Genomic DNA, 16,416 nt, shown 5'->3' on the forward strand with positions numbered 1-16,416 from the left:
CTGGACCTGCAAAGGCAGCGGCTACGTTTACTTACTCGGTGTAGCTGCGCCTGCTGCATCCCCTACCTCCGCCCTGTAGATCTACTGTCCTCCTTCAATAGTAATCACATTATTGTCAACAAGGGGGTCAGCCGGGCGCAGGGGAGGGACTTTGCTGCCGTTATTCTCGCTGTTCTGGGTAAACAGCCTTAGATAAACGGGTGTGGGGGGAGAGGCGGTGAGGAGTTGTGAAAATCTTGAAGATCCCAGAGGGATCACAATCAGCACCTACCGCCTGGGCAGCTCTTTCTGCCCAGCCTAAGCGCGGCGCCCCTGCGCACTACCTAGGGGCCCACCACCGATCGGCTGAGCGGACGACGGCTCTAGGTGACCAGGGCCGAGGAGCGGCCACGCGGTTTTACCCCGATGGCCGCAGGGGGGCAGGAAAGAGGGACCGTAGACGCTTGCTAGCCGAGCCACGGGTGGCGCAATAAGGGCGCTCCAGCCCTCCAGATTGCGCAGGCAGCGGTGAAGGTCGCTCGAGGGGTCCCTGATGGGCCGAGAGCTGGGGAGCCCGACCGGAGTGAGGGAGCGTGGCGGGGGACTTCCCTTCCCTCCGGTCCGGGAACTGGCAGGCGCGCGCCCCCGGGACCCTGGCTCTGCAGTCCGCTACAGCGACTCCGAGATTGGAGCCCTGAAAGTGGCCGCGAGGGAGCGCAGGGACTCCAGGTCGGGAGGGAAGTCGCTACAACCCCTGGAGGAGCATTCCGCCCCGACAAGAGCTTCTCTCTGCAGTCCCTCCTACCCCTCCTCTCTCCCAGCAGCTGGAGATCCGCTGTCACCCCCCCCCACACACACACACCTATCACCTGGAGGTGCTGTGAGCCTAAAGGACACCGCAGAAATCGTAAATGAATTCTGCAGATCTTGGCTTCTTTAGTTCAGAAAGCTCAAATCCAGAAGACAGCTTTTCATATCTAGATGGACACCTTCCCTTTTTCTGTTTTCTGCATACCAGCTCTTTCATCTCTTAGTATTGACGTCCACACTTTTCTCTCATTGCCCACAAGAAGTTATGGTCCACCCAATTCTCTTCACCAAATCCTCTTTTCCCAGCTCCCAAATTTAATTCTGACACATTTGAACTAGAACTAGCCAAAGGTTCCAGTCCAGAGGGCTCAGACAACAGGGGACACATCAATCAAAAAATCAATAAGCAGTCGGGTGGTTGGCGAACACCTGTAATTTCAGAGACTGGGAAGGCTGAGGCAGGAGGATTGCAAGTTCAAAGCCAGCCTCAGCAACTTAGCTAGGCCCTAAGCAACTTAGCTAAACTCTGTCTCAAATTAAAACATAAAAAGGGCAGGGGATGTGGCTCATTGATTAAACACCCCTGTGTTTAATCTCTAGTAATCATCTTCATCATCTTTGTGTGTTATTACCAAAAGTGGACATTTGTTTAATAAAATATTCTCTAGTTTTTTTAATAAAACCAACAACTTTGACCTAAAATTATTTGCATTGATTTGTCTCACAGGGAATATCTATTTTGAAATTTCATATACCCTTACAATGTAAAATTTTATATTCTTTTGAATTAGACCTGGGTTCAAAATATTTGTGAAACTGCAGTTCTGATAGTCATAAACCATCAAGTCAGAAAATATTTAAAAAACTATGAGAGGGAAGCACTAAGGCCAAGGCCTACGGGATCTATAGAGTAATCCTAAAAACAAAGCCCATGTCCTCTTCTTCCTTTCCTTATTCTACTAATACATTGTCCCTAAATGGAAGCGAGCAGGTGAGTCAGTCTTAGGCCTAGTCCTGTCTAGTTCTAGGAGCTGGGAGAAGAGGCTGCAGGCTATAGCTCTGCTGTACCTCTTCCAAGAAGGAAGCTGGTTCAACTGGGCAGAGAGCAATGATCTAAATGTACCAACAAAGGAAAAAGGGGACAGTGTTGCTGCTTCTGGAAACTGTTGCCCAGGGCTCCTAACCTTGGGCATGTGGTTTGCTCCTTTATGCCAGGATTCTGGCCTTGCCATTACTGAGCGTCTGCTTTTCTAGCTGGGCAGCGGCCCAGGCCACCAATTTTCCACTTTCCTTTCTGCTGGCTTTTTTTTTCCCCGTGGAAGTTTGGTGATTCATTAACATCTCCACCAGAGGGTGGGCAGGAGAAAGAGAAACTTAGAACTCAAGTCCTCTTTGCATTTCTTAGTAGTTGGTGTTCTAGGACTGGGATTGGTGGGAAAGGAGCTATACTGTTGGCTAAAATGAGATTTGGGGATTATGGATTTAATCTGGTCTCACATCTACCATTTCCACAAATAATTAGAGATTATTAGTCACATTCAGAAGTTGCATTAGCCTCAAAGAATTTACAAAATATCTAAATAGGCTTAAATACCATCTTGGAGTCCAGAATGTTAAGCTCTGTGCTTCAGATAATTAACATTTTTAGGGCCCTTTTCTCCTCTGGGGCTACAACCACTACTAGGTTGTAACAATTTACTGAATACCTTTGAAATATAGCATTTTACAAGAAGGGATAAGCTGAGTAGGAACAAAAATGAAGCACTACTGTTGCACTGAGGGGGAGCAGGCCTTACAGCATCGGAGATTTGAAACTCCTTTGGTCTTCAAAGGTATATTCAGCTTCTGGATGTGTTGAGAAGAGCTTTGGTTATTAACATGCTTTGGAGGCACTCAGCAGAGGGCGATTTATACGGTAATGTCTGCTCTGTGAGTGCTGATCTTCCTCTTGGAGAACATTCTGGACATAGAGTATCCACAGGAGCAGTGAGGAATGTGAAGAGAGAGAGGATGGTCTTTCCTCTATGTCCAGAGGCTTGAGTGGATGGCCACGGAAGCATTCTTTTGCTTATTCTCTCAGGAGGCCTACATTAGCACTGCAACGAAAATAACACCCTGTTACTGCAGGATGGTTGACAATGTGATGGTAGCAGTATTTGGTGCTTCTGTAGTATTTAAGAGTTTTCAAAAGCAATTTTATATTTGTTCTCTTATTTGTTTGTCATAATAACTATGAAGTAAGACAGATGTTCTCATCTCTGTTCTTTCTGATGAGGAGACAACACCAGTCAGAGAATTAGTAGAGCAGAGTTAGAATCAAGGTCTTGTGACTGACCTCCAAAGCCATTAGAATTCTGTAATGACACATCTCAATTTCTACATTAGCACACCTGCTATTATGTATGTTCTTTAAATTGGCCACTACCCTCAATAAGCTAAATTTAAACCTGTTTAATTATGTAAATCCTATTCATGAAAAAAAATTTAAGTGCTATTTAAGCACTATATTTCCTTTGGAATTCTTTATTGCAATTCTATTCATTAATTGTATTTTCATTCCCTGATCATCAGCAAGGTTTTAATCTGTGTTGGACAATTCCCCACAGACACTAAAAAGTCACTTATAAAATACCACCTGGTATTCCCCAAAGAGATGTATCAAGACCACAGCTCACCAAACAAACCCAAAGCACAAACTGCATGTTTAGTATATGTAATAACTTCAAATGATTATATTCATTGATATTTTTAGAAAGGTTGATTTAAAAAGTACTCTGACATGCTCCACATGCTGATAGTCTAATCCACGCTCAAAAAACATGTCAACCTTTTCTATCAGCACTATTCCCATTTTAGAATACCGACATGGTTGAGGCCTCCCCAGATCATTTCCTGAAACTTCTGCCAGCCTGAAAGTAGGGGTGAGGAATGGCGATATTACATAAATATCTGCATCAAGTTCTTGGATAGAATTGCACAATGGCCAATTACGGTGAAAGGTAGATTTTCTCTGGAGACTTTATTCTTGGAATATGTTAAAGTGCACATGTCTCCATTTCTGCTCCCAAGAAGCTGGTGTGCAGATGTTCAGTATTGGGGTGGTAGAAACACTGCTGTCTACAGTTTACATGGTGTCTAATAGGCCTCTAGAATGTACTTAAAAGACAGTGTTCAGAATGAGGCCCCTAACCTTCTTTGACGTAATTGTCTTTCTTTGGAGACACATCTTGAAGGAAAGGAAGATTTGAAAAGGGAATTAATTTTTCTCTACCAGTCATATTATTTTCCCTGGTACTTTATAGTAATCTCTTAAACAAATAAACAAAAAAATGCAGCTAACTAATTATGGCTTCTACCTAAATAATGCTGCTATTTGAGTGGCCGCACGTTGCCATCTCTGGTTTCTGTTAGGACAATTCTGCCTGATTTCACTCATGTGCTGCCACTTTTTATAATGGAACATTATTTCCACTCAAATGTTTCCAGCTTTGCACAAAACCTAAGAATTTGAGGGGGGAATCCTTCATAACTATTATTTGGGTAATTATCAATAGGAATTATTCTGATTTTTCTCTGAGTAGAACATCTGAAAAAAGTTAGGAGTCTTAGTTTAAAACACCAATTTTCTAATTTACATCTTAAAAATAGAGCTTAGACAGTCTCTTATAATTAAATGATTTCCCCTCTATTTTCTATGTTCAATAAAACCTATTACTATATATTTTTAAATTTTGCACATTAAGACTAGGAAGTTAAAAAAACAGAAGTTAAAAGGCTTTGAGGGAGATTTTTAAAGGATCCAGTTTCCTAGTAAGTAGAATGGAACCTGGAAAGTCTTCATGGTGTTTAATATGTTTGTTCTCTGTCTTCTAAACGTAATAATCTCTAACCACCACTTGATCATTAGAGATTTATATTCACTATAATTTATGTGACCTCGTATCTGGGACTTTTTTTTTTTCCTACAATGGCAGCCAACTGCTGGTGGAAACTAGAATGTTTCACATTAGTCAGCAGCCTTCTTAAATTATTTCTATGAAATAATTTATGACAGATTACAAATTCTTATATGGCATTTAAAGTTAATGATTAGGCAGAGAAATATATCAAAGATATGATTAGTCACATATGTATCTGACTTGTATGGTTCTAACTCTGTGTGTTTTATTTATAAGATTTGCTTTTCAGGGCTTAAATATTTTCTCAATGAAAGACAACATATTTTTAATTTAGGAAATTTTTTTTATTGGTTGTTCACACAATTACAAAGCTCTTGACATATCATATTTCATACATTAGAATCAAGTGGGTTATGAACTCCCATTTTTACCCCAAATACAGATTGCAGAATCACATCGGTTACACATCACATTTTTACATACTGCCATATTAGTGACTGTTGTATTCTGCTACCTTTCCTATCCTCTACTATCCCCCCTCCACTCCCCTCCCATCTTCTCTCTCTACCCCATCTACTGTAATTCATTTCCCTCCATGTTTGTTATCGAATTCCCCTCATAACCTCTTATATGTAATTTTGTATAACAATGAGGGTCTCCCTCCATTTCCATGCAATTTCCCTTTTTTTCTCCCTTTCCCTCCCACCTCTTTGTGGATTAGTCTCTGTTTAATGTTAATCTTTTCTTCCTGCTCTTCCTCCCTGTTTGTTCTTAGTTGCTCTCATTATATCAAAGAAGACATTTGGTATTTGTTTTTTAGGGATTGGCTAGCTTCACTAAGCATAATCTGCTCTAGTGCCATCCATTTCCCTGCAAATTCCGTGATTTTGTCATTTTTTAGTGCTGTGTAATACTCCATGGTGTATAACTGCCACATTTTTCTTTATCCATTCATCTATTGAAGGGCATCTGGGTTGATTCCACAGTCTAGCAATTGTGAATTGTGCTGCCATGAATATCGATGTGGCAGTATCCCTGTAGTGTGCTCTTTTAAGGTCTTCAGGAAATAGTCCGAGAAGGGCAATAGCTGGGTCAAATGGTGGTTCCATTCCCAGCTTTCCCAGGAATCTCCATACTGCTTTCCAAATTGGCCGCACCCGTTTGCAGTCCCACCAGCAGTGTACAAGAGTACCCTTTTCCCCACATCCTCGCCAGCACTCATTGTTGTTTGACTTCATCATGGCTGCCATTCTTACTGGGGTGAGGTGGTATCTTAGGGTGGTTTTGATTTGCATTTCCTTGACTGCTAGAGATGGTGAGCATTTTTTCATGTACTTGTTGATTGATTGTATGTCCTCCTCTGTGAAGTGTTTGTTCATGTCCTTGGCCCATTTGTTGATTGGGTTATTTGTTTTCTTATTGTCTAATTTTTTGAGTTCTTTGTATACTCTGGATATTAGGGCTCTATCTGAAGTGTGAGGAGTAAAAATTTGTTCCCAGGATGTAGGCTCCCTATTTACCTCTCTTATTGTTTCTCTTGCTGAGAAAAAACTTTTCAGTTTAAGAAAGTCCCATTTGTTGATTCTTGTTATTAACTCTTGTGCTATGGGTGTCCTATTAAGGAATTTTGAGCCCGACCCCACAATATGTAGATCGGAGGCAACTTTTTCTTCTATCAGACGGAGAGTCTCTGATTTGATATCTAGCTCCTTGATCTACTTTGAGTTGACTTTTGTGCATGGCGAGAGGAGGGGATTCAGTTTCATTTTGTTGCATATGGATTTCCAGTTTTCCCAACACCATTTGTTGAAGATGCTATCCTTTCTCCATTGCATGTTTTTAGCTCCTTTATCAAATATAAGATAGTTGTAGCTTTGTGGATTAGTCTCTGTGTCCTCTATTCTGTACCATTGGTCCACCCGCCTGTTTTGGTACCAGTACCATGCTGTTTTTATTACTATTGCTCTGTAATATAGTTTGAAATCTGGTATCGCTATACTACCTGATTCACACTTCCTGCTTAGAATTGTTTTTGCTATTCTGGGTCTTTTATTTTTCCATATGAATTTCACGATTGCTTTATCTATTTCTACAAGAAATGCCATTGGGATTTTGATTGGCATTGCATTAAACCTATAGAGAACTTTTGGTAATATCGCCATTTTGATGATGTTAGTTCTGCCTATCCATGAACAAGGTATATTTTTCCATCTTCTAAGATCCTCTTCTATTTCTCTCTTTAGGGTTCTGTAGTTTTCATTGTATAGGTCTTTCACCTCTTTTGTTAGGTTGATTCCCAAGTATTTTATTTTTTTTTGAGGATATTGTGAATGGAGTGTTTTTCCTCATTTCCGTTTCAGAAGTTTTGTCGCTGATATACAGAAATGCCTTTGATTTATGTGTGTTGATTTTATATCCTGCCACTTTGCTGAATTCATTTATTAGTTCTAGTAGTTTTTTTGTAGACCCTTTTGGGTCTTCTAGGTATAGAATCATGTCATCCACAAATAGTGATAATTTAAGTTCTTCTTTTCCTATTTTTATGCCTTTAATTTCTTTCGTCTGTCTAATTGCTCTGGCCAGTGTTTCGAGAACTATATTGAATAGAAGTGGTGATGGGGGCATCCCTGTCTTGTTCCAGATTTCAGAGGGAATGCCTTCAATTTTTCTCCATTCAGAATGATGCTAGCCTGAGGCTTAGCATAGATAGCTTTTACAATGTCGAGGTAAGTTCCTGTTATCCCTAGTTTTTCTAATGTTTTGAACATAAAGGGATGCTGTACTTTGTCAAATGCTTTTTCTGCGTCTATCGAGATGATCATAAGGTTCTTATCTTTAAGTCTATTGATGTGGTGAATAACATTTATTGATTTCCGTATATTGAACCATCCTTGCATCCCAGGGATGAATCCTACTTGATCATTGTGCACAATTTTTTTGATGTGCCTTTGTATCTGATTCGCCAGAATTTTATTGAGGATTTTTGCATCTAGGTTCATCAGAGATATTGGTCTGTAGTTTTCTTTGTTTGAGGTGTCTTTGTCTGGTTTTCGAATCAGGGTGATGTTGGCCTCATAGAATGAATTTGGTAGAGCTCCCTCTTTTTCTATTTCCTGAAATAATTTGAAAAGTATTGGTATTAATTCTTCTTTAAAGGTTTTGTAAAACTCCGCTGTGTACCCATCTGGTCCTGGGCTTTTCTTGGTTGGTAGTCTTTTGATTGCTTCTTCTATTTCATCCATTGATATTGGTCTGTTTAAATTGTGTGTATCAGTCTGGGCAAATCATATGACCTAATAAATTTATCAATGTCTTCACTATCTTCTATTTTATTGGAATATAGGTTTTCAAAGTAATTTCTAATTGTCTTCTGTATTTCTGTAGCATCTGTTGTGATATTGCCTTTTTCATCTCGTATGTTAGTAATTTGAGTTCTCTCTCTTCTTCTCTTCGTTAGCATGGCTAAGGGTCTGCCGATCTTGTTTATTTTTTCAAAGAACCAACTTTTTGTTTTGTTAATTTTTTCAATAGTTTCTTTTGTTTCAATTTCATTGATTTCTGCTCTGATTTTAATTAATTCTTGCCTTCTGCTACATTTGCTGTTGTTTTGCTCTTCCTTTTCTAGGGCTTTGAGATGAAGTGTGAGCTCATTTATTTGTTGGTTTTTCCTTTTTTTGAGGAATGACCACCAGGCGATGAATTTCCCTCTTAAAACTGCTTTCATTGTGTCCCATAGATTCCGATATGTTGTGTCTGTATTTTCATTTATCTCTAAGAATTTTTTGATTTCCTCCTTTATGTCTTCTGTAACCCATTGATCATTCAGTAACGTATTGTTCATTGTCCATGTGATGTAGGATTTTTCCTTCCTTCTTTTATCATTGATTTCCAGTTTCATTCCATTATGATCTGATAAAGTGCATGGTATTATCTCCACCCCTTTATATTTACTGAGCGTTGCCCTATGGCATAATATATGGTCTATTTTTGAGAAGGATCCATGTGCTGCTGAGAAAAAAGTATATCCACTTGATGATGGTTGATATATTCTATATATGTCAGTTAAGTCTAGGTTATTGATTGTGATATTGAGGTCAATAGTTTCTTTATTCAACTTTTGTTTGGAGGATGTGTCCAATGGTGAGAGAGGTGTGTTGAAGTCACCCATGATTATTGTGTTGTGGTCTATTTGATTCTTGAACTTGAGGAGAGTTTGTTTTATGAATGTCGCAGCACCATTATTTGGTGCATAAATATTGATAATTGTTATGTCTTGTTGGTGAATGGTTCCTTTTAACAGTATATAATGTCCTTCCTTATCCCTTTTGATTAACTTAGTCTTGAAGTCGATTTTATTCGATATGAGAATGGCCACCCCTGCTTGCTTACGAGGACTGTGTGTGTGGTATATTTTTTCCCAACCTTTTACCTTGAGCCTGTGTATGTCTTTTCCAATCAGATGTGTCTCCTGGAGGCAGCATATTGTTGGATTTGTTTTTTTAATCCATGTTACCGGCCTATGTCGCTTTATTGGAGAGTTTAAGCCATTAACATTTAGAGTTACTATTGATATATGGTTAAGACAACATATTTTTAAAGGAAAGGTGGAAAACATGCATACACTCTTAGAAATTCTCTCTTCTAATTAAAATTATTTTCTATTTCATGATGGCCATTTTCAGTATAGGTACTGAAGTGTAGTATAAAATTATAAGAATTAACATTGGTAAAAATATTGTCATGATTTGAAGTCAAAATAGAGAAATCCTAACAAAAATATGAGATTTTCAGTGAAAATGGTAATGTCTGTTTTTCACAAAAAGGAACCATGCATGGAGTGATGTGCTCCCAGTAGACTGAGAAATGGCACCTTAGAGGCTCCTGTTCAGATTTCAGGATAAGCTACTTCCTAACTAATTTTAATTTCTCACCATGGTTATGGTGAAGACTTTTCAATATTTCTTCATTGGATTTCATTTACCACCCAGGGAAGAAAGACACAGAAAGGTAGTCCTGAGAGTTTTGCTAAAATTGTATTTACATGAAGGAGAGTTTCAGGATATCTCTTTTGTATCTGAAACAGATATTTCTTTTTCTTTCGCTTCCTTTTTCCTCCTATTTAACAGTGGCTTTAACTGAACCATTGATGATTAATTTCATGAAAGGCTAGGTTTTCTCTGTGTGTACTAAAAAGTCGTAAAGTGGTTTTAGAGACTTGCAGCGACAAGGAACTGTTTTCCTCTGTGCTGTAAAATAAAGTCCTTGTCCATATTCTACAACCTGCAATGAACTATTAAAAAAGGAATTTATGATGGCTGGTTATTTTCCTCCTGAAATAATGTTGTTCCAAGTCTGCCCTTGTCAGTCATCCGCAGAGGTCATGTGTTCAGTGGCAAACAAAAGGAGGGTCTGGATCCACATAGCAGCTCAGGGAAAATTATCCAGGGAGGGCCTGGCCTGATGGTCCCTTATGCCCTTTATCGCCTTTTCAAAGCCACAAAATAGCAGCCACATGTGTAGTTTATCTGGATTACATGAAAAGGCACCTGTTTGTGAGCTGGAGTTTGAATTGTGCATTAGAAAAATATTTGCATAACTGAAATCAAGGAATGATGTGGGTGTGCTTGGATATTTTAAGGCCAATATGATCCTGATAAGAGCTCACTTTTCCTCCTCTTGCCCTCTGAGCACTTTCCTTTGCAGACACTGGCTCCACTGGACAAGCTTTTGGAGAGTCGTCCTGGGTCAGCAAGAAGAAGAGGGAGAGCGTATCCTGCCTTCAGCTGCATGTGTGCAATGGCAGAGGAGGCAGGAGTGGGAGCCTGCACCGAAAGAACAAAATTATTTCCCAGTGGATGGATTAGTCTAAGGGTGAGGAGCCAGAAAGGGTCGATGATGCTTGAAGACCTTTGAAGTTAGAGGTCCACCTAGGAGAGGGAGAGACAGCCATGGACAGTGACTTTCAGGGAAGAATAGTGAAATTGTGTATGGTTAGGGAAGGATGCAATATGGACAACCACTGAGGAAGAGAGGAGGAGGAGGAGAATTAAAGAGGAGACAAATACCTGAAAATGGTTTCCTTGGATCCCAACAGCTGAAGATCTAAATTTCCATGTTCTGAACCTTTATAATATAAATCATCATGCCCTGAAGAAAGTAATAGAATTTAATTGGTAAAATGTCTTGCTTTATTTTTTAAAAAAGCTTATGTTGTGCCTGCAAATGTGTTTGAGGGGTCCCCAAGATTTGGGTAAATATTACTTAATATTAAATAGTATAATAAAGACAACTGGCTTTAAATCAGAAGTTAAGAACCATCGCTTCTTGGCCAGTAATTTAAATTAATATGTCCTAACATGAGGTGCCATTCATTACTTGTTTTCAAAAGTGATGAGAAGCTCAAGTGGAGCATGTGTTTGAAGGCCAGATTGCTGAGCTCTGGGATACAGTCTGGTGATAGTGCTGTGGAAAACAGAGCATGCACCTAGCACTGTGATACTGTCATTTTGAAAACTTAGAAAAGCTTTGGTATCATCTGAAATGACTAATTAATTTATTTTATATACATAGACTGGTACTATTTGATTTAGGAAAAAATTAGGTTGATTAAAACATAGAAAATAAAAATCCAGAATTAAAATTATCACTCAATACAAAGTTCTGATTTGCAATTGTTGTCTTCATAGAAGTGACATAGCTTAACCACCTCCTCACAGGATTGCCTCTACAGTTTCATAAGTTTTCCAAATCTCATTTCTAATAGAAAATCTGAAATATACTAAAATATTGCTATGATGGTTCAAATTAAAGACTTAATAGAAATAAATATAAGTAAACCATAAATGCCATCTGCCAAATGATACTAATTTATATGGACATCTTTAGCTTTTATTTGCAAAATTTTTAAGCAGTCACTATCCATTATCATTTATAGAATGATGGCCTATGTTATAATTGCTGTCCCTTTCTAATCACCAAATAATCCAAAAATGGAATGTTTTAAGTTTTTGTTTTGTCATGTTTTGTTCTGTAGTGCTGGGATCGAGCCCAGGGCCTCCTGCACACCAGACATGGGTGCTGTACCACTGAGCCACACCCCAGCCCTTGAAATGCTTGACTATATATATATTTGTTTTTTTAAGTTGTAGATGGACACAATATCTTTACTTTATTTATTTATTTTTATGTAGTGCTAAACTTAGTTTGCAATCAAACTAAGACAGGTTTCAAACTCAGTGCCTCACACATGTGAGGCAAACATTCTACCACTGAGCTACAACCCCAGCCTTCAAGGGTCATTTTAAGGGGAGGAAACTATCCATGGTAGCCTTTTAGGGAATGATCTACTTTTGGTCAAATGTTTCTATAGAAGCCCTTCCCTCTGAAGAGAAGTATTACATCTGTTAATTACACTGTCAACATTAAATGCATTTAGGATGTGTAAAGAAGATAGTTCCTTAATTAAGTACAGAGGACAAGCACATGGGACAATGTTCATTCTTATGACATGGTCCTCCTACTCCATGATAATCTGTGAGTAACCAGAACAGAGAAGATTCAAATCAGCAGCTTTCTGGTCAAATGATGGAGACTCTCATTGGTTTAGCTATTGAAGACATAGGGAAACTTGTCACTGTACTAGGAAAAGGTAATCCAATAGAAAATTCAATTTTCTAAAATATTTTTTTCTAATGATCACCTTGACTCTCTGTGGTTCTGCAAATGCAAATAGAAAGCTAAAACTTTTGTTTCTTCTCATCTTCAAATGTAGCTACAAACCCCTAAATGACAATAGTTTTCTGGAATCCTGAGATGTCAGCAGTGAACTTCTGGGAGGGCTGCAGGAGACTCAGAAAGTAGAGCTGCTAATGTTGGGTTAAATCAGCTATTACCAATGTGCCCATTACTCCTTTGTAGCAAGCAAATACTAAAGCAAGCAAATGTTAAATCATACAATTTAGGACTGGAAAGGATATTAGAAGTGGTCTCTGCGGTGATTCTCCATGGCACATGACTGTAAAAGTGGTCTCTGGGGCCATTCTCCATGGCACATGATTGGGGAGGCTGAGGCAGAAAGAATTGCAAATTTGAGGCCAGCCTCAGCAACTTTGACCCTGTTTCAAAATAAAAATTAAAAAGGGCTGTGGATATAGCTGACTAGTAGAACATACCTGGGTTCAGTCCCCAGTATTGGGGGGGAAAAAGTGTCTCTGAGGCTGGGGGTGTAGCTCAATGGTAGAGTATGTGCAAGACCCAGTACACACATGCACAAAAGAGGGGTCTCTCTCAGTACATTCTACTAACTAGGGAATATCTTGGGAATAGAGGAAGTGTTGACTCAACCCACAGTAGTCTAATATGTAAGTATCAGAAACTAGTTTAGCCAAGAGATTATAGATCATAACATATTTTGTTAGGTTTGTTTCTAAATATTTCATTTTTACATCACAAATTTCACTCCTGCTCCCTAGAATGCCAAATTAAATCCGGATCACTTTTGTCCCATCTGAACCATGGAGACCAGTGCTGTCCAATAGAAATATACCATGAGTCACACATGTAATTTAAATTTTTCTAATAGCCACATTTTCTAACTAAAAAGAAACAGCTGAAATTAATTTTGGTGATAGTGCATTAATTATTTATTTCTGTGTAACAAATTATCCTTAAACTTAGCTTACAACACATTTACTATTTAACAGGAATCTGTGGGTTAGAAATGCATGGGTGGCTTAACTGGATAGTTCTAGCTCAGGGTTTTTCTTGAGTTTGGAGTCAAGCTGTGGGCTGGGTTACATTTATATGAGGCATTCACTCAGGTAGGACAGTCTGTTTCTGAAAAGCCTCGCTCCCATGAAGACTCACCCTTAGTCTGTTTTGTGTTGCTCAAACAAAATACCAGATACTGAGTAGCATATAAGGAAAAGAGGTTTACTTGGTTCATGGTTCTGGTGGCTGGAAAGTCCAAGCAGCATGGTAATGGTATCTGACAAGGACTCACTGGCTGTATCACAATATAGTGGGGGAGATACGGGGTGGAGTGGGGAGAGAGATCACATAATGAGAAAGGGAGTTGTGAAAGCCAATGTCAATGTATAACAACCCACTCTTTCTCAGTAACCAATCCAGTCCCTAACCTACATCTGTGGGATAGGCATCAATCTCTTCTGAGGGTAATGCCTCATGATCTAATCATCTCTCCTAATGGACTCACCACTTAAGTACCATTATATTGGGGACCAAGCCCCCAGCACATCAATCTGTGGAAAACAAATAATTTCCAAACCATAGCAGTATCTCTTCTCCATCTGGCACCATCAGCATGGCTACCTGCTTTTCTTTGGTGATGGCTGGACTCTTAGATAAGAAGAAAGAATTGGAATAAGCTAATGAGTGAAAGAAGGAGCAACCAAGATAGAAGCCGCAGTCTTTTTGTAACCTGAATTTGGATGCCACAGCTTATCACTTTTGCCATATTCTGTTGGTTAGAACTGAGCCATTAATCTAGCCTACATTCTGGGTGGGGTAGGGTGGGGATTACATATGGGAGTGAGTACCATGAACTTGAGATCAGCGGAGACCATCTTAGAGGCTGCCTAACACAAACATATGTATCTAAATCACTATATCCAAAGTATTAATTAATATATAGTCAATATAAAATTTTTAAGGAGGTAGTTTACATTTACTTTCATACTGTCTTTGTTATGGATTGAATGTTTGTCCATCCCCACCCCAAATTCACATATTGAAGCCCTGACCCCCAAATGTGATGACATTTGGAGGCAGGACCTTTGGAGACAAGGTTAGATAGAGTCAGAAGGCTGAAGCCCCCACCGATGGGATAATGCCCTTATAAGAACAGATAAGATCTCCCTCCCCCACTCTTTGCATGCACCAGGGAAAGGCCATGTGAGGACATAACTAGGAAGAAAGTCCTCCAGAAACAGCCATCGGGCTGGCACTCTGATCTTGGGTTGCCAGACTTCAGAACTATGGGAAATAAATATTTGTTGCTCCAGTCACCCTGTCTATGGTCCTCTGTTATAGCAATGCAAACTAAGACAGGTTTCAAACTTCAGTAGATATTTTACACTTACAACACATGTGAACTTGGATAAACTGCATTCCAGTCATTAATAGCCACATGTGGCTAGTGGCTACTGTGGCATAGTACACATCTTAATAGTTTACAGTCACCCAAAAACCCAAAGAGCCTTCCTAAGGGGATCTTCTTCATCAGGAACCTAAATGACTTAAGTGACTTCTCAGACATTTCCTGCATACCAAGTACAGGGCTAAAAGTGGGGCATGTGAAATCAATACATCATAGTGTCTGTCCTAAGGGAACTCAGACAAATAAGAAGTTATCTTGGGTTTCTAGAACATTCACCTCGAAGAGCTCTAACCTGGGATAAACTCTGGAATAAAGCAACATTTAGTCTCTTGGAAAGGAGGGTGAACCCCAGTCTGCCTAGCCCAGCCAGAGCCACAGGGTGACCATATACGTCATTTACTCCCAGCCCTGACCTGAGCCATGTGCTCCAGCCCTGAACTAAAGCCCATACATTGGTCTGAAAGCTGATTTTCCTTGGACACAGAACAAGTTAAATATTTGCTTAACTCCATGTATTGTACTTTCCACTATTCATCATTAAAAAGGCCTGTAGGGGAAGGGAGCTATAGTGGGGTTCACTATTTCATGGTTTTTTGCATGATTTGGTGGAGGGCCCTGCAGAAATACTGCACAACAAGCTTCAAACATATGTAACTATATTTAAACATACGTAACTAAATTTATGTGGAAAAAATGTTCTTGACTATCTTCCCAGCTATGAATGGATTTAACACCAGGGAAAATTACTTTTAGTCTATTCCTTGTCTTAACTGGATAATGCAAAGGACTCTGCTTTTTACAGAATGTAAATATGTAGTTGACTTACATCTCACAGTGGGTGTCCTGAATTGTACATGGAGTAAATTATAATCATCATGATAGTATAACTGTGTAGCCAACATGTCCAGGGCCTAGCGGAGGAAAGTGTCCCCCCTAAACAAATGACATAGTAGGTGATAAGACTTGCCAGTTCAGTTAAAGAATTCTGAAATTCTCATGTTTCATTTGAGGAAAACACAGCGTATTTTAATTATTTTATTAGAAGTAGAATAAAGCAACTTCTGAGTGATCTTTCCAACAATGTAAGTAGTAATCATTTAAAGTTAGAAAAACCCATACCTGCCTCACTGGGAAGAAGTTAGTTTTATTTATATGGTGTCTGGAAAAATGGTCTTGAATACTTTCTTTATTAACTTTTGTTTTTACAAAAATATGTTTAAAAAAAAGTAAAACAACTGTGAAGGCAATTTCAAGTAAAGAACTACAAAGAAAACAATATATCTTTCTGACATGTAAAACCCATTTCCAAATTTTTATCAAATAGACATGTACTGGTTCATCAGTGACATAGTAGTGGCATCTTTAAAATAAAATGTCTTTGCCCAACTATGTAGACAGAATTTAAAAATAAATAAAATACATGGTGACACAGGTCTCATTTCTGTGTCTGATAATGTCATGATTTTGGCAGAGCTGCAATAGGCCTGGGGCTCAATCATCCAACCTGGAAAAACATTTAGGGGGTCTGGAACATAGAAAAGTTCCCAAAGCTGTTTGGCTGGAATTCAAAGGGTGAAATTAAAGCTTCTGTTCTGTGTAAATCTGTCCAGA

At 39.1% G+C, this 16,416-nt stretch overlaps 1 long non-coding RNA gene across 1 annotated transcript in view; it reads left to right on the plus strand.

Annotated features, from left to right (window-relative positions):
* The window catches only part of LOC308650077, a 142,979-nt gene that overhangs the window by 1,796 nt on the left and 124,767 nt on the right, over positions 1 to 16,416 (plus strand). The window lies entirely within an intron of this gene.

Source organism: Spermophilus citellus (assembly GCF_964194105.1).
Source record: "Spermophilus citellus genome assembly, chromosome: 1".
NCBI classification, from domain to species: domain Eukaryota; kingdom Metazoa; phylum Chordata; class Mammalia; order Rodentia; family Sciuridae; genus Spermophilus; species Spermophilus citellus.